The following is a 24347-nucleotide window of genomic DNA, read 5'->3' as shown; positions in this document are numbered from 1 at the left end:
AAGTAGATCTCTACATCTTAATGCACCCCGGAGATGATGATTACATTTTAAAGTGGTGGAGCAGACGTGAAACAGATCTGCCAGTCCTGGCTGCAGTTGTAAGATGTATTTTATGTATCCCAGCAACAAGCGCACCAAGTGAAAGATGCTTTAGTAAAGCCGGCATGTTACTAACAAATCGCCGCAACCAATTAAATCCGGAATGCGTTAGTGATTTACTGCTGATCAACAATAACTATAATTTTGTTTCTTTTGCAAACTAGTGAAAAGTATGACAAGTTACGTCTGTAACTGTTTAATGTTCTTTGTACGCTTTCTTTATGAAGATGGTTGTCTTCTAGATTACAGGGACAGCACTTATTTAATGTTTCCTATTAATGAAAAGAAAAATATATATTCAGTTTGCAAATGAGACTAGTCTTCTATCCTCGATTGTATTGAAATGTCATTTTACTTTCCAAGTGCTTCATGAATTTAGCTGTGTCACGTACCCGTTCTTGGAAACGTTACTTTTGTATTAAAAGAGAGAGAGACAGAGATAAATACATTGTGTGTGTGTGTGTGTGTGTGTGTGTGTGTGTGTGTGTGTGTGTGTGTGTGAGAGAGAGAGAGAGAGAGAGAGAGAGAGAGAGAGAGAGAGGGAGAGAGGCGTTGGATTTGTACAGTACAGTGCCGGGGCGAGGCGAGGTGAGACGTCGGCGGTGACCCGTCATGCTCGGTTATCCGCGTGTCCGGAATTCGGACAACAGACATGGGACGAGTACGTGACCGAGCCCAGTCGTGTGGGGCCGGACACCAGCGGCTCGGCCCACGTCAACAGCCGAGCCGTGAGTGGTCAAACATTAAGCGTTGCAGCACTCTATTAAGCAGCCTCGCGGGGTAGCCGCGTGGTCTTGGGCTCCTTGACACGGTTCGCGCGGCTCCCCCGTCGGAGGATCGAGTCCTCTATCTGGCATGTGTGTGTGTGTGTTTTGTCCTTGGGGTAAGTTAATTTAAGTTATTTTAAGTAGTGAGTAAGCCTATGGACGATGATGACCTCAGCAGTTCGGTCTCACTAAGCGAGGAGGTACATGAAGTGGTGCTGTAAGAGGCCGAGCAATGAGCTGTCGATGCTGTTTTAAGGGGTTTGACACCAGAAATGTCTAGGAGAGTGCGCACGGAGACGCCTTAAGATCTTCATCAAGGGGTTAGGTTAGCTTTCTAAAAGGAAAGAATCGATTGGTCGACAGGGGTAAGAGAGCGGACACAAGTATTTACATAGAATATTAGGTGTTTTAATTTCGGTCGAACGGAACAAATTGTTAAAATGGCTCTGAGCACTATGCGACTTAACTTCTGAGGTCATCAGTCGCCTAGAACTTAGAACTAATTAAACCTAACTAACCTAAGGACACCACACACATCAATGCCCGAGGCAGGCTTCGAACCTGCGACCGGAACGGAACATCTACAAAGATTATGTTACCAATTATGGAACTGACAGTGCAACTGGAGTAACAGGGATCGGCAACAAATTCGTGGATATGACAGTAGGGGAGGTTTAGGTCAACGGCGAGGTTATAGGGATAATGGTAGAGGTAGTCCAGGGAACAGGAAGGGTCCGTTTAACTTAGTAGGGAGCCCCAGCGCGGCCGACAGGAGTTCCGGTATGAATAAGTTCAGTCAGAACGAATGCAGAAGCGGAGTGTGCCATAATGTGTGTTGTGAATGGAAGAGAATATAAAATATTGTTGCGCACAGAAGCATATTCGTCAATAGCCTCTAGAGAATTAGTGTGTAGGGGGCAGTGGAACCCACCATGATATGATTTACGTGGTGTAGGGGATAATGATATGTGACTATTGGGGTCAGTGGTGGTGAATTTTTCGGTTGGGACAACCAAGTTTAGGTAGTGTTGTAACGACAACTGTACATATAATAATTTTTTTCTTTATGAATTTAGATAAATTAATGTAAGCAATGTTTTGAACTTTTTTTCGGTTCGTATCGTTATGTTAAAGAGACTGTGAGCAACTTTTGAAATGAATATTATTATTTATGTTAGATTTCAAATAATGTGGTAATCAAAGGAAAGTGTATTTAATGTTAAAACTATTGTAAGATGTGAAAATTGTAATTTATACACTTGGTCCATAAGTAGGTAATGCATTAGGATATGTGTAGTAGAAAACCTGTGGTGAATACCCTACCTGTAGGGGAGCGGGAAAAAGTGGAGGCAGGCGAGGCGGGAAAACGCACACTGGCGCGGTTCGGCACAACGGACAGTCGGAGGCGAGCAACAGTCGGAGTTGGGAATCGGTCAGAGGAACACGTACTGTACCGAGGAGGCTACCCCGGAAAAGTGGATTCCATTGAGCCTCGGATGAACCGATTCCGACGACTACTTGGCATGGCTATATTCTGAGGCACAAAATTGGAAAGATTACGACGCTAAGAAGATGGAAAGTGCCGATGTAGTGTGAGCCTTAGCCGTGCTTGTATGTGTGCCGTGCTGCCCGCTATCTCGCTGCCCGCCATCCGCCGCACCGACTTGCACAGGTCAAACATTTATTTCATCTTTAGAAGTGTATCTGTGTGGACCAGTGTCGAAAATGTTTCTAACTGTTCAATAATAACGTGACTTTTACCAGAATTGCCTTAGTCGTGACTTATCCTGATCACTGACCTAGACAGGATCCTTACCTCGTATTGTGCAACCCGAGTATCCTGAACTGAAAGTTTAATGTTAGTGTTAACGAAAATTATCAGCAGATTAATCGATGCAATAAAGAAGTCTAAAGTTCAGTGTGTTATTGCAAATGTTGGTAAAGAACAAAAGTATGACTAAATTGAAAGAGAGTTTTTTTTGGATTGAGTTAGCGATGTTATTTTATTAATTTGAGACAGAAATAATGACAGTTAAATTGTTTAGAAGTAAGACAAAAGAGTAGTTATTCATAGATTGATAATTTTGAGGGTTAATTTGCCTTCAGTACTTAATAGTTTCAGTTTAACGACCATAACAGTTTCAGGGTCCCCCCCCCCCCTTCTCTTGTCCATTCTTTCAAACCTTGAAATGTGCTGAACAGATTTGACTAGTAAAGCTAAATTCTATATTAATCCTAAGTGAATTAGTGTTTTTCCATGCTTAATAGTGACATTGTGTGTGTGTTTTCAAGATTGTCAATGCTAGGACAATCTATGCCCGATTTCAGTCTGATCAATATACAAAATGCAGTTTGTAGTAATCATTGCTGTGTGGTGTTGTGTAAATTTAGCTCGTCCAAATTAGTACAAAAAAGAGAAAACTTTAGTTCAGTGGATTTTTCTGGTTCCAAACTTTGCCATATAACGCATCATTACTACGTGTTACTATACTTGTACATGCACCCACTTGTTCAAGGGAAAACTCACTCATTGCCTAAGTAGGCTGGCGACCGAATTATTAATTATAGGTAGCATCTACTGTGTGTACTTCTTGTCCATGCAAAAGAGTAATTACACTTTACATTTGCTTGATGCATCACTGTAGTTATTGACTGAGTATAAGTCCGATCTTGCTTCTATTAGGTACACGCGGTCAACTAATGTACTAAAATCCTTGTTTATAAGGTGAAGCCTGTGAACTTATTGGAGTACAGGCTTTATAGAGCTAACGTACGTACGAGCAGGGCGGTAGCGTTACAAGTGGCGACCGTGACAGGACATCCAGTTGTTGTCAGTTACAAATTAATGTAAAGATCGAACAGTGGATGTTCAGTGGCACGAATAGCAATAAAGTTCAGTAAAAATAAACTGCAGTGGGAGTCAAGTATAATAGTGTGGTGTAATTGGTATTCAATATGGACAGGAACGTAGGCATGGTAGATGCGCCAAGTGAAATGGAGAATGCGGCTGGCAGTAGCAGGAGTTTACGCGGCCAGATAACAGATGGCGTTAGCGGAAGACAATTGGCGTACTTACAATACCACGAACACGTCAACGAACAGATTGAAATGTCGAGATCGTCTCGAATACAGCAAGGGACAAAACAGAAAGAAGAGGGTGACTTTGTAGATGATAGTGGGTACGTGAACGAATCCACAGACATATTTGATTCACCACAGATAAAGAAAGAACCGAAAGAAACTTCTGAAGTAGAACCAGAACGCACGGATTCCGTAGAACAAAACAGTGTAAAAATTTTAAGTATGAACGATTTATTTGAACAATTAACCAAACAAATTGCAGGACAGAGTGAGCAGCTCAAAACACAGAGTGATCAGATTAAAGCTCAGGTCGAAGGACAGGGAATTAAAATTAGTAAACAAATAGAACAGGTAGAACAAAAAGTGGGTAATTTAAGTTCTGTGGTAAATACTCTGAAATTTGAAATTGATGTTATTAACAAAAATATGGATACTACGCAGGAGGAAATTGGTAACATTAATAGTAGATTTGATGTTGAAATTCTCAACATTCAAGAGAAAGTAGAACCTCTGGTTGAAACTAAGGTAGAAGAAAAAGTTTTCGGTCTTAAAACTGAGATCGTAAACGAATGTCAACACGGGATATCGCAATTGAAAAAGGTAGTTTTAGACACTGAAAGGGATTTAAGTAAAAAAGTATCCGGATGTGTTCAAAATTGTGAACAAAATACTACGAAAATTCAAGGCAGAATTTTCGATCTGGAGAGCAAAATTAAAGATAGGCCTGGTGTTGTCTGTAATGGCACACCAATTACGAAGCTGTTAGAAGGTGAGGAACGCTTCGATCCAGCCAAGAAACATAACGGGTGGCATCCGTTAGATTTTATCAAAAATTGCGAGAGAGTATTTCCTGAGCACTTGTCTGATCAGGAAAAGATAAATGTAGTAATTAGCGCCTTAGCAGGTGACGCTAAGCGCTGGGGGATAAATTTAAATACCGAACGAATGACGTTCGAAGAATTTAGGCAGAGATTTACGGAAGAATATTGGTCTGAACAAAAGCAGGACCATTTATGGCGCGAGTTTATCATGGCCAAACAGCATGATAACCAGGGCAGAAATTCTTTCAAAGATTTCTGTGAGTATTGGTACCGAAAATTGACACACTTAAGAGGTAAAAGGTCAGATTCGGAAATTATCTGGAAGCTATATAAAAAGCTTCCGGAGGATTCAAAGAGGTATGTAGGAAGCAATCATCGTAGCTTCCAAGCATTTCTAGAAAGGGTCGAAGACGAAGACCATTGGCGCGCAAGTCGTGCCAATTATCAAAACTTTGGTAACCATAATAACCGACACAATGACGAACGATACGACGGCGATGGATTTCGCGTCAATGTAATACAAAGAGGAAGAGGCAGAGGAAGAGGCAGAGGAAGAGGCAGAGGAAATTATTCAGGTCGTGGTAGAGGGTATACCGCGAAAAATAATAACGACGCAGGAAACTAATTTCCGCGAACGTTGCGGGCCAAACGGAAGCGGACGATACATACCGGCCCCGATTTAAGAAGAGATACCGGACCGACCGTAATGTAATGAAACAGATTAGGGACAGACATGGAACGACGCAAAGTGTTGTGGCGAAACAAGCGTCAGGTGCGAGCCAGAATGAGTCATCTCTGCCGCACAGAGCGCTACATGTTAACAGGCGAGTGGAGCATCAGAGGGCAACGGCCCAGCCTAGCAGAACATCTGTTCGGAAGGAAGCCGCTAGCAATATGGCAGCAGTAGGTATGAACATAGCCGTCAGAGCTAATGAAAATTTTATGAGTGATAATTCCGTGGCAAAGGAAACAATAAATGAAACTGTGAATACACAGAGAGGTGCGGTTAGCAGTGTTTGCAATGAGATAAAAGGTGAGGATGAATTAGCAGAAGTAACTGATTGGCGTGTGCAGATCGATGATCTGTACAAGGGCCTAAAGCAATGTGAGTGGGAGGATTTTAAAAGGGAGTATGAGGTGAAGAAATTAGTTGGTGGAAAGAGAGATAGTAGGGACGTCCATAAAGTGACGTGGCCCAAATTTGAAGAGGGGAGAATAAATAGCGCCGCGCAAAGTACGCGTGCTGCCGATAGGAGGAAGGTTAATGATAGGAAGGATTTGGAGGATGAAATCCTCAGCATTGTCGAAGAAATAACTTCTGCTAACAGTCCGCCAATAGTACAAGCTGCTACGGAGAGGCACCGTGGAGAAGGGGTAGATGATTACCTGAAAGTAATTAAAGTCCACGAGGATTACACTAAATATGAAGTCACAGTAGATGTAAATAAAGCTGATGATGAGGCCGTTTTGCCAAAAGAGGAGATTGAATTAAAATCCAAGCTTGACGACAATACAGAGGAAGAACTTAGTGCCTGTCTCAGAAAAGCTTTTATGTTAGAACCTGAAAGCGATCCGGAATGGTCGGATTCGGACGATAGTTCAGATGATGAAAGATACGCAAATACAGACGAAAATGAATGTACTAACGCTCCCTATTGTGCAAAAGTAGCGTGCTTAAGTGAATCTGATGTTGAGGAAGAGAGTAGTGATGACTCTAGTGAAGATGAATTTTCAGGTGTAAAGGAAAATGAATATACTTTTACTGAAAGAGGGTATGAGAAAATAAGTGAAAATAAAGGGGATGCAGTTAATTGCGATATTGTACCTAACGATGACGACGTATCAAAACAAAATCCAGACGTTGAAACAGAACAAAGAAAGAAAGAACCACCAGATGACTCAGGGTTTATTTTGCAAAGAGTTCAAGTAAGCAAAGACTTTGAACTCCAGAAACCGAAAAAGCCGCCAGATATAAATGGTTCACAGGTCAGGAACGTATCTTGGGACGATGTCACAGTCGACCAAGGTGCGTTGCGGAAAAAGACAGGAAGGGGCATGATTTAGAGCCTGGGGCAGGTTTATATCGGATTTTGAGAATGTCATGAACACATTACATCATGAAACTTGTAACCTCCCCACAAAAATTTACACGACAGAAATACTATTTATAGAATGCCAATGGACATTGCGCTAAGTGTAACCTCTCCACTGAAATTTTAAAGACAGAAATAATAAATGAATGGGAGCCAAACGTAACCTCCCTGCAATTAAATTTAAAGACAATAAAAGTGATAATCGCAATCTGACTCAAGTATAAGTTCTTCATAAAAAATTAAAGTCCATTCAGTGATAAGAAAATCTCAGTGATAATAATGATTCAATTAAACCGAAATATCGGTCTTTGGCCCTGTGCAAAAAAAATCAAAATTAAATTCTTACCTCATTGCAACACCTAGTCAAATTTCTGCTCTTGTTGTTGCGCACCGCTTGGAGGAACTGCATTGCAAATAATAATATTCCCTTTTTTTTTTGTAATCTAATTGAAAACTAAAACTTTTGTTTAAGGGAAGTGGAACGAAACAGTTACTTCAATTAAATGAAAATTTTATGTAAAATTGCTTTTGAAATCAAAGTTATTATTGGGGGCACTTGTTGAAAATTAGTTACAATAGTTAAACTATACATTATCCGATGATTATCTTAATTAACAGTATACCTCATTCAGCATCTTGACCAGTGTTGTCGCCAGACCACATCACGCAACCCCACTGGGCTGCTACCACTGACCGACCGCTCTGCATGACGACTACTAGCGTACTGCACGCCACTGAACAGAGCTACTGCTCCCGACGACTACTGACAGAGTACTGCGCGCACCTAGACAGAGCTACAGACTCGCAACGACTGACTGACAGACTGAGAACCGCTCGCAATACTCGCGCGGTCAAGCGCATACTCTCTGGTCACAGATGCTACAATGCCTCGTCATCGCTGCTATGTTACATTCGTGTTTCATAACCCTCCACTGGGGGGGCAAAAATTTGGCAGCGATGGTGAGTGATTTGGACTTGCCAAGCGTGGCAAAATTTTTCTTTAATTAACAAAATTCTACAACTTACAGAATATTTAAATGTTGTGCACACGAACTAAGTACAAAATATATCAGACAAAGACAAAATGTGAGTACAAAACATAGTAGCAAATCAGAAAAATGTATATACAAATTATTTGACAGATAACAAAGTGCACAGGCACTGAAAAAATTTCTTTAGCATATTCAGAACAAATAAACAGACTGGCAAAAAATATTATGTTGACAAGTGACATGAGTGCACATGCACTGCAGTTGAGAACATATCCGTAATTGATGAAATGTATGTACAATTAGTAACAAATGACATAAGTGCATACGAATTAAAGTATTGAATATACAGAATAGTAGAAATCATATTGAAAAATGAGAAAAGTGTACAGGCACTGAAGTTCAGTAGAAAACATATTAACACCTAACAGAAGTGCTCATGCACTGTAGTTCAGAAAATAAAAAATGTATATACAATATAAAAGACAAAAGTGCACATATACTGTACTTCAGAACAAATAAAAAAAAATGTCTTTAGCATTTTGGCAATAAATAAACATAATAGCAAAAAAAAAAAATCATGTCGACCAGTGACATAAGTGTACTCGCACTGGAGTTTAGCGAATTGAAAATATGTATAGCCATGAACATAAATAATGTTAGCAAAAATGATTTTCACTATGTGACAAGAATTAGGATAGGAAAGGGAAGGATTGCATCATGGTTGTAGCACTTTAGATTGCACACAGCTGTTTTGAAAGTCCATATCTTTCCACAGAAGTACAACACCAAGTGACACAACTTGAAGTTCTTTTCCCCTCAGAATTTATCAGCGTAGCCAAGACACTGAACTGTCGTAGTAATATTCCATTTTTTTTTATTTTGGCAGTATATTAGGTACACCAAACAGTGGGACCATAATAACGTCTTCATCGCTCACGGTGGTGGACAGCATGTCGTGTCAACACCACGCTCTTACACGGCACATCAACGTAGAATTAGTGCAAAACCAAATATAGTGCTCCATGATCACTAGGATAAACAGGACAAATGGACATTGCAGTAATTCAGGGTAGTTATCTCATAAGGTGGAGGACATTAAGTCACATAATATTGTCAATTACAGTAGTAGTTTGCGGCATTCATAGCCCAGTTATTGAACATTTCTGTACCATGTATGTAGTATTACAGAAAAATGTTCATTAATTGTTTTACATAGAATCAGTAATCTACTTTTCCTAGTTACAAAGCATTATTAAATAATCGCATTCTTTTCCAGTTACAAAGTATAGCATAGTCAATTAATCATTTGTCATTCCAATATAGTATTAATCATTAACCATCTCCTAATTACAAAGCATCATGAAACAATCGCATTCTTTTCCAGTTACAAAGTATAGCATAGTTAATTAATCATTTGTCATTTCAATATAGTATTAATCATTAACCTTCTCCTAATTACAAAGCATCATGAAACAATCGCATTCTTTTCCAGTTACAAAGTATAGCATAGTTAATTAATCATTTGTCATTTCAATATAGTATTAATCATTAACCTTCTCCTAATTACAAAGCATCATGAAACAATCGCATTCTTTTCCAGTTACAAAGTATAGCATAGTTAATTAATCATTTGCCATTCCAATATAGTATTAATCATTAACATTCTACTAATTACAAAGCATTATTAAACAATCACATTCTTTCCCAATTATAAAGCATAGCATAATTAATTAATCATTTGTCATTCCAATAGTAATAATCATTAGCTTTTTCCTAATTACAAAGCATTATTAAACAGTCACATTCATTTCCAATTATAAAGCATAGTTAATTAATCATTTGTCATTTCAATAGTAATAATCATTAGCTTTATCCTAATTACAAAGCATTATTAGACAATCGCATTCATTTCCAATTATAAAGTATAGCATAATTAATTAATCATTTGTCTTCCAATAGTAATAATCATTAGCTTTTTCCTAATCACAAAGCATTATGAAACAATAGCATAGTTAATTAATTATGTGTCATTCCAATCTAGTAAGAATCATTAGCCTTCTTCTAATTACAAAGCATTATTAAACAGTCACATTCATTTCCAATTACAAAGTATGAACATTGAAAACAAGAGCTAATTAATGGCATAATTAATAACAATTCATTAAGTGACACTAATTATTGGCACTCAGTGGCCATCAGGTATCGAATAGTATAAAGCATTGTTCCTCATTCAGTATTATTCAGATCATTACGAAGTCATTATTAAAAATCAGTTAATTATAGTCATAGCATTAATAATCATGGGGATTATAAGTAGTCTCATTACAATAACAGTGGCAATTACTAGCCAGTTACTAAGCATTATTTTATATATATATATGTGTATTTTTGTTGTCTCATTAAGAAGTCATTACTCAAGTGACATACTATTCAGAGCTAATCAGTATTATTCAGAATTTTCTCAAACTGGTATCACTATTTGGGACTGTTAATACATTTTTTTTGTTAGCAATGCATTGCGTTGGGATCGATAATTAATTGCTGAGGCATAACACTTTTTGCTTTTGACCTATTGCTGCCAATGAGGATAGGTAACGTCATTCGTAATGAGTCAGCTGTAGCAAGGTTATGTAACAAGGCAGTATATGTGATTACATTTATAAATGGTAAACACAAATGGGTAAAAAAAAATGCAAGTACTAGAACAGGTATAATAAGTAACAGTTTTAGTAAGTATCATGACAAGCATCTCCTGGAAAAAATACAAAATGGATTATTGACCTGAAAGAAGAAACGCACACTATACTGAAAAGTAGTGAACTTCGAATTAACAAGTAGTGAAATGTGTATAAAATGTGTTCCATAGCTGTCCTTTCCAAAACTTTCCGTCATCCTACTATGCAATATAACACCTGCTGTCAAAACAAACTGCAACAAATACTTAAATAACTACATAGCATAAATATAAAACTCCAACATTATCCTCATCTGTAAAGAAAAAACTTCATTATCGATCACTTCATTATCCATATTATCATAACTTCACTATTATCATCACCTGTAAAGAAAAACTTCATTATTCATAATACCATATCCTTCATCATTATTCATCAGTATTCATTATCATCTGCAAAAAATCACTCCATTACTCATTATACAACTATTCCTTATCTCTAGCATATTTCATCACTAAAACTAAGATGTGTAGTTCAGTCTGACAGCCTGCATCAATCACCTTGTATTCTGAAAGAAAAAATTAGTTAAGACTGCTATTCTATGATGAGTATAGTATATTCTTGTTAATGCTTGTTAATCCTGATCCATTTACTCTTCCTCATAAAGTTATTGCATCTTCTTTCGTTTATTCCGTAGGTGAAATTCCCATTTCTGTTGAATTTATTTCTTACATACATCATTTCTTTCTGAAATTGATGAACAAAGATTAATGTCTTGCATTTAAATCATATACCCACTAGATAATGACTGGTTTATGGTGACATAATTAACCATACAGCATAACATGACAGAAAACGTAATATGTCAAAGACATTGACAGTGTTCAGATGCAAAATGTACAGATAATATCACAATGCAGCAGCAAAAATGTAAAACAGTCACGATGTTGAGATGTCATAAGGCAAAAAATGTCAAAGTCACAGGTGTGTTATATCTTAACTATTTCACAGTGCATATAAACAAAACTGGAATACAATCATATACACAAAAAAAGTGGAAAATGTGCACGGTCTGATGTGTAACGACAAGAAAAGCGACCTGCTAACCTTACCTTGCCGGGCACTTGCCAAGAAAAAATGCGATAATCATCAGTAATTAGTCAAGTGAAATAATTGCATTAATAAATGACATCATAGTGTGTTGAATCATAAAGTGTCTTCATTCAATAAACGGTTTAATGTTTGAGATATGGTGGTTGCCTTTCGATTTTCTAGTTCTCAAAGTTTCGACGTGTACAACATTGGGGTGAGGGATGCTGCGAATCCGATATGGACCTGCGTATAGAAGTTCAAATTTACTGCACTTACCTTTTAATTTACTGGATAAATAATGTGTACGTACTAATATTTTCTGTCCAACGTGAAAGTCTCGGCGTGTACAAACCTGTTTTTGCTGTCTTCTCCGGCGCTCTGCGGCACGTTTGATGTTGTTCAGCGCAATGTCAATTATTTCGTGGTGTCTTAGTCGACGACATTTAGGGAAGTTTACTAATTCTTTAATTTTGTTTGGTGGTTCAACGTTTTTCAGTATAACAGACGGAGATAGCATAGTGGATTCATTTGGAATGGAATTAATTACGTCTTGGAATGAGAGTATGTGTGTATCCCAATCAATATGTCTTTTGTGGCAGTATACTCTACACAGTTTACCAATTTCTTTCATTAATCTTTCACAGGGGTTCGAAGAAGCGTGGTACTTGGATATATAGATCGGAGAAATGTTTCTGGCTCGTAACATGCGTGTCCATACGCTACTATGAAATTGTGATCCATTGTCACAAATTACTTTCATCACATGCCCTACATGAAATAGAAAATGTTTTACAAATGCTTTCGAAACAGTTTTAGCAGTAGCTTTACGTAACGGAGTGAAAGTAACAAATTTTGAAGTGAGTTCAACAGCGACAAAGATGTAGCAAAAACCTCTGTTAGTTCTCGGAATCGGACCAAAAATATCTACAGCGGCCATGTGTCTTAATTTAACAGGTATAATGGGATATAATGGAGGAATATGTGAAGTGGTGGCTGATTTAGCTTTCTGGCAAATTTTACAAGACGCTAAAACTCGTCGTATACGTTTCTCCATGTTAGTAAAATAAGAGTTCTGTCTCAGTATAAGAAAACATTTTCATGCTCCGTAATGTGCGTAACTTAAATGAGTGTACCAAATTAATTTGTTAACCAGTTCGTCAGGAATGCATAATAACCAATTGTTGCTGTCAGGATGAGAGCGGCGAAACAGAATGTCATTGCGTATAGTGTAGTGGTTCCTAATCGTAACATTATTCTTATCTTGCCAAAGGTGTTTAATTTCTTTCCACACATTGTCTTTATTTTGCTCTTGCGCTATGTCCTGTAATGACGATGAAATAAAGTTTTCAAATGCGACTTGCTGAATGTACATGACACTGAAATTTGTTTTGCAGAAGTTGGTTGCTACGTCTTGCTGATTGTTGCTCAGAGAACGCGATAGTGCATCTGCTATAACATTTTGTATGCCGGGAATGTGGACAATCGTAAAATTAAATTCTTGTAAATAAAGTTTCCATCTGCTTAATCTGTCGTGAGTAAATTTAGCTGAAAGCAAAAATTGTATTGCTCTGTCGTCTGTGTAGACGGTGGTATGTCTGCCATAAAGAAAGTGCCGAAATCTCGTAAAAGCCCATACAACACATAATGTTTCCAGTTCTGTAACAGAATAATTTCGTTCAGCGGGTGACAAAATGCGACTTGCAAATGCGATGTTTTTAATAACTGTTGAACCATCTTCTTCAATTTCCTGGAAAATATGTACGCCTAAAGCGGTGTTAGAACTGTCGGTGGCAATGGAAAAATTTCTAGTAAGATCGGGGTGCGATAAAAGTGGAGCATTCAACAAAGCATGCTTCAGGTTCATGAATTCAGAATGTGCTTGCTTATCCCAAGACCAAATACTGTTTTTACCTGTTAATTGGCATAATCTGGGTGTGTCTAAAGCGGAATAATGAATAAATTTACGAAAAAAGTTAATTAAGCCCAAAAAACTGCGTAGTTGTTTCTTTGTCGTAGGAACAGTATTGTCACGTAGAGCCTGAAGTTTTTCCGGATCAGGTGCAATGCCTTCTGCTGAAATCACGTGTCCAAGAAATTTTATAGAAGTTTTACCAAAGTGCGATTTACTAAGATTAACTGTAAGTCCTTGTGCATGAAAGGTTTGTAACAGTTGTTCAAGAATCAGATTGTGTTCAGACCAGTTAGCTTCTGCGATAAGAATGTCGTCTACATACGTCGTGATTCTGTCTTTAAGTTCTGTCGGAAGTATTGTGTTCAAACCGCGAATAAAAGCTGCAGAAGAAATAGTTAAGCCGAACGGTAATTTGCAAAATTGATAACAGTCGCCAAAACAAAGAAATGCTGTGTATTTTCTACAATTCGGATGAAGTTGAATTTGCCAAAATCCCGATTTCAAATCTAGTGTAGAATAAATAGCTGTACCATGAAATTTCTGTAAAAGTTCCTCTAGTGTCTGTGGTCGATCTGTTTCGTTAATAATAATGTCATTAATGTGACGTGAATCAAGTACAAGGCGAAGTGAGCCATCTTTTTTCTTAACAATATGCAACGGGTTTATGTACGGACTAACTGCTGGTTCTATAATTCCTTGGTCGAGCATATCCTGCAATTCTTTTTTAACTTGTTCTCTATGAATATATGGAATAGGATAATGCTTTGCTTTAAATGTATCGTGCTGTTTGACTTGAAATTCATACATAAAACCGGACATAGTACCAGGAACATTGTCAAAAACTGGAGCTTGCTGTAAAAGAATTTTGTGTAACTGCGTTCGTTCGTCGTCTGTAGTTGCACTGCTCTCTTTAACCTTATCAGAAATCAATTGCATTACGTCGTAGTCAACTTCGTCTGTAGTATTATAGTTGTGTACGTACGTATCTGTGAACAATGTGGGATTACAGTCTATGTTACGTGTTGCGGAAATGACCTCTGTGCGGTTAATTGTTTGTTCTTCCGCAGATAAAGAGTGCTGAAATTCTAAAGCCAATTGCACATTTTCATCCTTTAACATTAAATAAGAATTCTGAAAATCAATGACTGCGTCGTGTTGTACCAGAAAATTCGTACCTAAAATTACGTTTGTTGTCAATAAAGGAACAATCCAAAAATTAGAGTGGAAAGTATGACCTCCAATACAAAATGATAAATGCGTCTGTAATTTAACGTCTACACCTTTACTCGATACTGCTCCCTTCACTTTGGTTTTGCCTAAAGGTAATGTCGGATAAGTATTCTCTTTGTTACACTCGTTAAAAGTCTCCTCATTTATTACTGATATAGGTGAGCCGGAATCGATTACTGCTGAGAATTTCGATGAACCAATTTTAATTTCGATAACAGGATGTGAAATGGTTTTCTGAATAAATGGTCTTTCCTGCAAAAGAGTGTCTCTGATATCGTCAAAAGTAATTACATTTTCGTGAACAACATTTTGCGTGTCTGAAGTAGTGCTTGTATTATTGGAAGATGCGATCTGTACAGTATCTAGTCAGATTCTATCTGACGTATTATTATTATTAGCAGGATTCTGTGGCATTTCGACTATTTCAACTGTCCTATTACTTCTTCCAGACGTGTTACGCTCTGGATGGTACCTACTGTCGGGTTCATTCATGAGAATATGTTCTTGCGTATGATTTTGCTGTTGGTGAGACCGACTGTTGTTATATGTACGCTGATAATTATGCTCATCGTTTTTACGTCTGTCGTAATAGTCATTCCTATACGGTGCATTACGATAGGAATTGAAATACTGTCTTCTTTGTACGTAGTTGTTTCCTTGCTGCCGTACGTTACTATTTGTTGTATCAGGGACTATACGTGCACGCGGCGGAACATTAAAGCCTGGTTGACCTTGTGCATTCCATTGTTGGTTAGGTATGCTAACCGGCTGGTTTTGATGTTGTTGATGTGAAATACCTCTATTGTTACTAAAGTGTGGTTCCTGTTGCTGAAAATTTTGACGATATTGATAATTAGAATTTTGTCTGTGATTTAAGTTCTGGTAGTTGCCGTTCCTAAAGAGTCTGTTACCTTTCCTATTGAAATTACGCGTCTGATCATAATTGCTGTACTTTTGTTGACCTTGGTTATTATACGAAAAGTTTTTGTTTATAAAAGAATAATCAGATTGCTGTACTTCCAAGAGCTGTAAAAGATCTCTGAATGCTGAAATGTTTTCTTTTTGCTGGCCCGTTAGAAGTGACACTCGTAATGACCGTGGTAATTTAGAGATGCATAATTGTATAAGTGCGGATTCACTGTACGGTTCACTTAGGTACTGGTTTTGTTGTACCATGTGCTCAAAAAATTGCGTCACACTGGGAAAATTGGAGTTCTCGTAATCCGGCAAACTAATCAACTGATCTTTAATTCCGCGCTGTGTCGTCTTCGACCAGTACGCTGACAGAAAAGCATTCTGAAACTCTTCTACTGAATAGCATTGCCTCGCGATCGGTCTCATACGAGTTGCCGGTTCGCCTTCCAAAAACTGCAAATAAATTCAAGTTTATGTGTTACAGGCCAAGTCGGTGGAAGAGCAAAGCTAAATTGTTGAATCCAATCCAGTGGGTGAATCTGCGTTCTATCGTTTTTGAAAACCTTAAACTTTCTCACTGACAGAAAATGTTTGTAGTCGAAATTATCATCTCTGTGTGATGGAACAGGTTCAGGATCGTAAGAGAATCTATTGAACTGTGGTTGATCGGAATCTAAGTCCCGTACTCTCTGTAGATTACCCAAATTATACGCACTGCGTGAGTCTGACACATGTTCATAAAGTGGCGTCTGTTGTGGCATGTTGTTAACTGAAATGTTTTTCATCTGTGTTACTTCTTGTTGTAAATTTGATAACTTCCTACGTAACGTGTTGTTAGACGAATCGATCTCATTAATTGTCTGCTGTAAATTTTGAAATTCAGGTGTTTGGATAAATGAAACCGGTGCAGTATCGTCTGATTTATTGTCATTAGTATTTTCGATAACCTCAATACGACTGACCAATTCATCACATTTTTCAGTCAGTATTTTAACCTGATCATCGGTTTTAGAATCAGACGCATTAATCTGTTTTTGCAACTTACGCGTAGTTTCGCTCAGTTTTTTAACATCAGCTTTGATGACATCGCAATCCTGTGTTAGATCTAATTGTTCGAATCTATCTGTCACTGTTTGAATATTTACTGTGTGTGTATCTGTTTTTGATTTAAGATCAGAAATTTCATCCCTTAATTCCGCGTTCAATTGTTCTATGGTATTAATTTTGTCGGACACTGTAGTAATATTATTGTCTACATACGTTTTTGCTTTCGCGAACATTTTACGTTTGTCCTCTTGTCTTTGTGCAGTGATTGTTTCCATGACTTGTCGTTTTACTTTGTTTTGATCTTGAATAAATCTGCGGAAACGCGTATCACTGTTCTGTATGTGCTGATTAAAGCGCTCGTTAATCTGAGTGTTCTGCTGTTCGAATTTCGCGTCTATCTTTGCGTCCATTGTGCGCGAAAGTTCTACCGTCATTACTTTAAACTCGTCCCGTAATTGTGCAGCTTTTTCAGAGCATTGTTTAGCGACTCTGCTAATTTCGTCTCTGAGTGTGTCTGTTGCGGCTGTTTGCATTTCTCTTAATTCCTGCGCAACAGACTTAATTTCTTCGCTATTTTTTTTGAACAAGCCTCAATTTCCACGCGCAACTGTTCCTTAGTGTCATGGCACTGCGCGGCAACGTCTCTAATTTGTTCACTAAGCTGTCTGGAATTGTCGTCTAATTTTTTATTAAGTTGTTTGAGATTTTCGTCATTATTGTCTAGTTTCTCATTTAAGTGTTTGTTATCTTCCCTAAGTTGTCTGAAATCTTCACTCTGTTGTTTGACCTGCTCATTAATTTGTTTGAGATCTTCACTCTGTTGTTTGGAATTTACAGTAAGGTCGTTCTTAAACTGTAGCATTATTGTCATAAATTGATTCAAATCAAACGTAGCAGTTGCATTCTTAGTGCTCTGTGATGGAGTACATGCAATTGTCACGTTCTGTGTGACCATTTGGTCATTCTGTAACTTACAAAAAGGATTATCAGTCGGACCTACACTGTCACTCACTATTTCGGAATTAAATAAATCCGTCGTACTTTGTGTATCCTGTTCACTTTCATTAGACAAATTTGTCTGTTCGTCAGTTAAATTTTCCAAATCGGGTGTGTTAAGCTCGGCAGCGCTCATTACAATAGAGCGTCCCGCGTCATCAATTGTCGTCAAATTAACAGACGAGACAATTGAGTTCGTTTGTTCATCATTAAGACAAAAATCATCATTAGTGGTTGTAATGCACTGATTGTTAGTGAACGCAGGATTGTCATCATTACACTGCGTGTCACAATTACTATCGGTCACGTTGTTTCAGTCGGTAATTTCGTTCATAATACCTCGCGATACACTATTCACGGTCTTTCGCGGCATTTTTACAATAGTCAAAATTTTTCACAAAACAAATAAGCACAATGCAAAAGCAACACACAAATACAACAAAGCAACAAATTGCCGTTGACCTGTAGAAGGAAAGTCACAAGATTAGTAAAAGCGTTGCGCCAAATCCTAATTATATCTAAGAAAATAAGAGCAGATATCTGACTGTTGCTCAAAAGACTCTCAATGAAATACGATCCTGGCAGGGTCGCCAAGTGTAACCTCCCCACAAAAATTTACATGACAGAAATACTATTTATAGAATGCCAATGGACATTGCGCTAAGTGTAGCCTCTCCACTGAAATTTTAAAGACAGAAATAATAAATGAATGGGAGCCAAACGTAACCTCCCTGCAATTAAATTTAAAGACAATAAAAGTGATAATCGCAATCTGACTCAAGTATAAGTTCTTCATAAAAAATTAAAACCCATTCAGTGATAAGAAAATCTCAGTGATAATAATGATTCAATTAAACCGAAATATCGGTCTTTGGCCCTGTGCAAAAAAAATCAAAATTAAATTCTTACCTCATTGCAACACCTAGTCAAATTTCTGCTCTTGTTGTTGCGCACCGCTTGGAGGAACTGCATTGCAAATAATAATATTCCCTTTTTTTTGTAATCTAATTGAAAACTAAAACTTTTGTTTAAGGGAAGTGGAACGAAATAGTTACTTCAATTAAATGAAAATTTTATGTAAAATTGCTTTTGAAATCAAAGTTATTATTGGGGGCACTTGTTGAAAATTAGTTACAATAGTTAAACTTTACATTATCCGATGATTATCTTAATTAACAGTATACCTCATTCAGCATCTTGACCAGTGTTGTCGCCAGACCACATCACGCAACCCCACTGGGCTGCTACCACTGACCGACCGCTCTGCATGACGACTACTAGCGTACTGCACGCCACTGAACAGAGCTACTGCTCCCGACGACTACTGACAGAGTACTGCGCGCAACTAGAAAGAGCTACAGACTCGCAACGACTGACTGACAGACTGAGAACCGCTCGCAACACTCGCGCGGTCAAGCGCATACTCTCTGGTCACAGATGCTACAATGCCTCGCCATCGCTGCTACGTTACATACGTGTTTCAAACTACAGGATTTCCACCGGAAGAAATTTTGTTAGGCAGAAGTAGTAAAAGTTTAATTGAAGAAAAACTAGAGTTTCCACGTTGTACAAGTTTGGGATTGGATCAAAAGAAAGAATTGGTGATAAAAAGGGCAAAGCAAAAAGCTGAATCTAGATCTAAAAGACACAATAAAAATTTAAAAGTTTCAAAATTTAAAATTGGAGATTATGTTCTTTTAAAAACCCACGAAAAGTCTAGGGAACTAAACCATGAAATTTCAAAATTTAAATATATTTATAATGGACCATATATAATACAGAATATTCCACACAACAATGCTTACTACCTGATCTACCCAAAATCCAAAAGACCTTTAGGTGTAAGAAATATTGTGGACCTGAAACTGTATGTTCCTAGGAACGAGTAAATGTGCTGTATCTTATGCTGAACCCAAGTTATTCTAAATGTATCTAATCTTTGTAAATGTCTGTATACCCTTGAAAGTGTGCTAATGTAGTTATGTGAGTTTCAGATTACCAATTGTACTGTAACTGTAAAAATGTATGGAGAAAAGGACTGAAAAGAAAGGATAAATGCTATCAGCCAGATAAAAGATGGGACTGTCAAAAATGAAAATGGGCAGTGTATGAACCATAGTATGAAGGACTGCCAAATACCAATGAGGGCAGATAAATAATCGATGGAAAATTGTAAATGTGATCCAGGAGATGTGACAATATGAAGTGAAAAGGACTGCCCAAATCCGCATAATAGGCAGCAAATATGTGTAGTTAATTTTCTGAATATATGTGTGTGTGTTTTGTTTATTAAGTAAGAAAATGGACTGCTATTCAAAGCAAGCAGCGACAAATTATCTTTAGTGTATACAAAATATGCAATTGTTTTTGTAGTTAAATGTTTGTATTCCAGAATTTTAAATTATTTCTTTGAAAAATTTAGAAAAAATGATTAAATTGCTATTTTAGTGATGTTATGATGGGAAGTTGGACTGTGCAAAAGGTACTTGAGTAAAGGACAAGTAATTATTCTTGATGTGTTAAAAAAGTGTAAACCTATATACAGTGAGTAAAAGGGAATATGTAGTGTAAATCTTTTTGGACAATTAAGTAAAGATTCGGAACCACTGTATAATTGTAAGATTTAGTGTTCCCATAAAATTTGGACATAAGAAAATTTTCTGGAAACAGGAGCATTTGTAACGACAACTGTACATATAGTAATTTTTTTCTTTATGAATTTAGATAAATTAATGTAAGCAATGTTTTGAACTTTTTTTTCGGTTCGTATCGTTATGTTAAAGAGACTGTGAGCAACTTTTGAAATGAATATTATTATTTTTGTTAGATTTCAAATAATGTGGTAATCAAAGGAAAGTGTATTTAATGTTAAAACTATTGTAAGATGTGAAAATTGTAATTTATACACTTGGTCCATAAGTAGGTAATGCATTAGGATATGTGTAGTAGAAAACCTGTGGTGAATACCCTACCTGTAGGGGAGCGGGAAAAGGTGGAGGCAGGCGAGGCGGGAAAACGCACACTGGCGCGGTTCGGCACAACGGACAGTCGGAAGCGAGCAACAGTCGGAGTTGGGAATCGGTCAGAGGAACACGTACTGTACCGAGGAGGCTACCCAGGAAAAGTGGATTCCATTGAGCCTCGGATGAACCGATTCCGACGACTACTTGGCATGGTTATATTCTGAGGCACAAAATTGGAAAGATTACGACGCTAAGAAGATGGAAAGTGCCGATGTAGTGTGAGCCTTAGCCGTGCTTGTATGTGTGCCGTGCTGCCCGCTATCTCGCTGCCCGCCATCCGCCGCACCGACTTGCACAGGTCAAACATTTATTTCATCTTTAGAAGTGTATCTGTGTGGACCAGTGTCGAAAATGTTTCTAACTGTTCAATAATAACGTGACTTTTACCAGAATTGCCTTAGTCGTGACTTATCCTGATCACTGACTTAGACAGGATCCTTACCTCGTATTGTGCAACCCGAGTATCCTGAACTGAAAGTTTAATATTAGTGTTAACGAAAATTATCAGCAGATTAATCGATGCAATAAAGAAGTCTAAAGTTCAGTGTGTTATTGCAAATGTTGGTAAAGAACAAAAGTATGACTAAATTGAAAGAGAGTTTTTTTTTTTGGATTGAGTTAGCGATGTTTTTTTATTAATTTGAGACAGAAATAATGACAGTTAAATTATTTAGAAGTAAGACAAAAGAGTAGTTATTCATAGATTGATAATTTTGAGGGTTAATTTGCCTCCAGTACTTAATAGTTTCAGTTTAACGACCATAACAGTTTCAGGGTCCCCCCCCCCCCCCCTTCTCTTGTCCATTCTTTCAAACCTTGAAATGTGCTGAACAGATTTGACTAGTAAAGCTAAATTCTATATTAATCCTAAGTGTATTAGTGTTTTTCCATCCTTAATAGTGACATTGTGTGTGTGTTTTCAAGATTGTCAATGCTAGGGCAATCTATGCCCGATTTCAGTCCGATCAATATACAAAATGCAGTTTGTAGTAATCATTGCTGTGTGGTGTTGTGTAAATTTAGCTCGTCCAAATTAGTACAAAAAAGAGAAAACTTTAGTTCAGTGGATTTTTCTGGTTCCAAACTTTGCCATATAACGCATCATTACTACGTGTTACTATGCTTGTACATGCACCCACTTGTACAAGGGAAAACTCACTCATTGCCTAAGTAGGCTGGCGACCGAATTATTAATTATAGGTAGCATCTACTGTGTGTACTTCTTGTCCATGCGAAAGAGTAATTATACTTTACATTTGCTTGCTGCATCACTGTAGTTATTGACTGAGTGTAAGTCCGATCTTGCTTCTATTAGGTACACGCGGTCAACTAATGTACTAAAATCCTTCTTTATAAGGTGAAGCCCGTGAACTTATTGCAGTACAGGCTTTATAGAGCTAACGTACGTCCGAGCAGGGCGGTAGCGTTACAGTGTGTGGCAGTGGTTTCTCATGTAAGCGAGAGGTACGTCATGATTCTAGGGTTAGATTTTTTGCATCAACATTATGCCGTAATTGACCTTCGATGACGTATAGTGGGACTGAGTGGGAAGACATTCCGACTACGGGAAACTGTTGCCAATGTTTATCTGCCACGAAGAGTGTCTAGTATACAAGATGGGTCAGTTGAACCGCCAGCGATAGCATTATGGTTTGATTCGCATGATTGTGTGTCGAAAGGCACCGCAAAATCACTTTGGGTGAATGTGGAACCGAACTTACTGGTATATGTGATGTGTGTTACAGAACCATTGGAGAGTAGTGAAGTACACTCCTGGAAATGGAAAAAAGAACACATTGACACCGGTGTGTCAGACCCACCATACTTGCTCCGGACACTGCGAGAGGGCTGTACAAGCAATGATCACACGCACGGCACAGCGGACACACCAGGAACCGCGGTGTTGGCCGTCGAATGGCGCTAGCTGCGCAGCATTTGTGCACCGCCGCCGTCAGTGTCAGCCAGTTTGCCGTGGCATACGGAGCTCCATCGCAGTCTTTAACAGTGGTAGCATGCCGCGACAGCGTGGACGTGAACCATATGTGCAGTTGACGGACTCTGAGCGAGGGCGTATAGTGGGCATGCGGGAGGCCGGGTGGACGTACCGCCGAATTGCTCAACACGTGGGGCGTGAGGTCTCCACAGTACATCGATGTCGTCGCCAGTGGTCGGCGGAAGGTGCACGTGCTCGTCGACCTGGGACCGGACCGCAGCGACGCACGGATGCACGCCAAGACCGTAGGATCCTACGCAGTGCCGTAGGGGACCGCACCGCCACTTCCCAGCAAATTAGGGACACTGTTGCTCCTGGGGTATCGGCGAGGACCATTCGCAACCGTCTCCATGAAGCTGGGCTACGGTCCCGCACACCGTTAGGCCGTCTTCCGCTCACGCCCCAACATCGTGCAGCCCGCCTCCAGTGGTGTCGCGACAGGCGTGAATGGAGGGACGAATGGAAACGTGTCGTCTTCAGCGATGAGAGTCGCTTCTGCCTTGGTGCCAATGATGGTCGTATGCGTGTTTGGCGCCGTGCAGGTGAGCGCCACAATCAGGACTGCATACGACCGAGGCACACAGGGCCAACACCGGCATCATGGTGTGGGGAGCGATCTCCTACACTGGCCGTACACCACTGGTGATCGTCGAGGGGACACTGAATAGTGCACGGTACATCCAAACCGTCATCGAACCCATCGTTCTACCATTCTTAGACCGGAAAGGGAACTTGCTGTTCCAACAGGACAATGCACGTCCGCATGTATCCCGTGCCACCCAACGTGCTCTAGAAGGTGTAAGTCAACTACCCTGGCCAGCAAGATCTCCGGATCTGTCCCCCATTGAGCATGTTTGGGACTGGATGAAGCGTCGTCTCACGCGGTCTGCACGTCCAGCACGAACGCTGGTCCAACTGAGGCGCCAGGTGGAAATGGCATGGCAAGCCGTTCCACAGGACTACATCCAGCATCTCTATGATCGTCTCCATGGGAGAATAGCAGCCTGCATTGCTACGAAAGGTGGATATACACTGTACTAGTGCCGACATTGTGCATGCTCTGTTGCCTGTGTCTATGTGCCTGTGGTTCTGTCAGTGTGATCATGTGATGTATCTGACCCCAGGAATGTGTCAATAAAGTTTCCCCTTCCTGGGACAATGAATTCACTGTGTTCTTATTTCAATTTCCAGGAGTGTATTAGGCACAGCGTGTTGTTTGGTGAAACGTAGTATTGTACGTGTACAGGAAAGGGATTGAGAAAAAGTGGTACCCGTCTATGTGTATAATTTTGGCACTGAAGATGTAAAGTTAAAGGGAATGTTATTAGCTACACTAGAGATTCCGCATGTTGTTTGGTGAAACGTAGTATTGTACGCATACAGGAAAGGGATGGAGAAAAAATGGTACCCGTCTATGTGTATAATTTTGGCACTGAAGATGTCAAGTTAAAGGGAATGTTATTAGCTACACTAGAGATTCCGGATGAGTAATACTGCCACATAGGAGGTGTGAGCTATAAGGGAGCACAGGACCCTGCTAGAACTGCATTTCGTGAGAAGCTGAAACATGTCAAAGGAGCAGAAAGAGCTCAGTTGGAGGAGCTGTTGCTA

The sequence above is a fragment of the Schistocerca serialis genome, chromosome 3 (genome assembly GCF_023864345.2).
Source record: "Schistocerca serialis cubense isolate TAMUIC-IGC-003099 chromosome 3, iqSchSeri2.2, whole genome shotgun sequence".
In the NCBI taxonomy this organism is placed as follows: domain Eukaryota; kingdom Metazoa; phylum Arthropoda; class Insecta; order Orthoptera; family Acrididae; genus Schistocerca; species Schistocerca serialis.
This window is presented reverse-complemented; position numbering follows the sequence as displayed.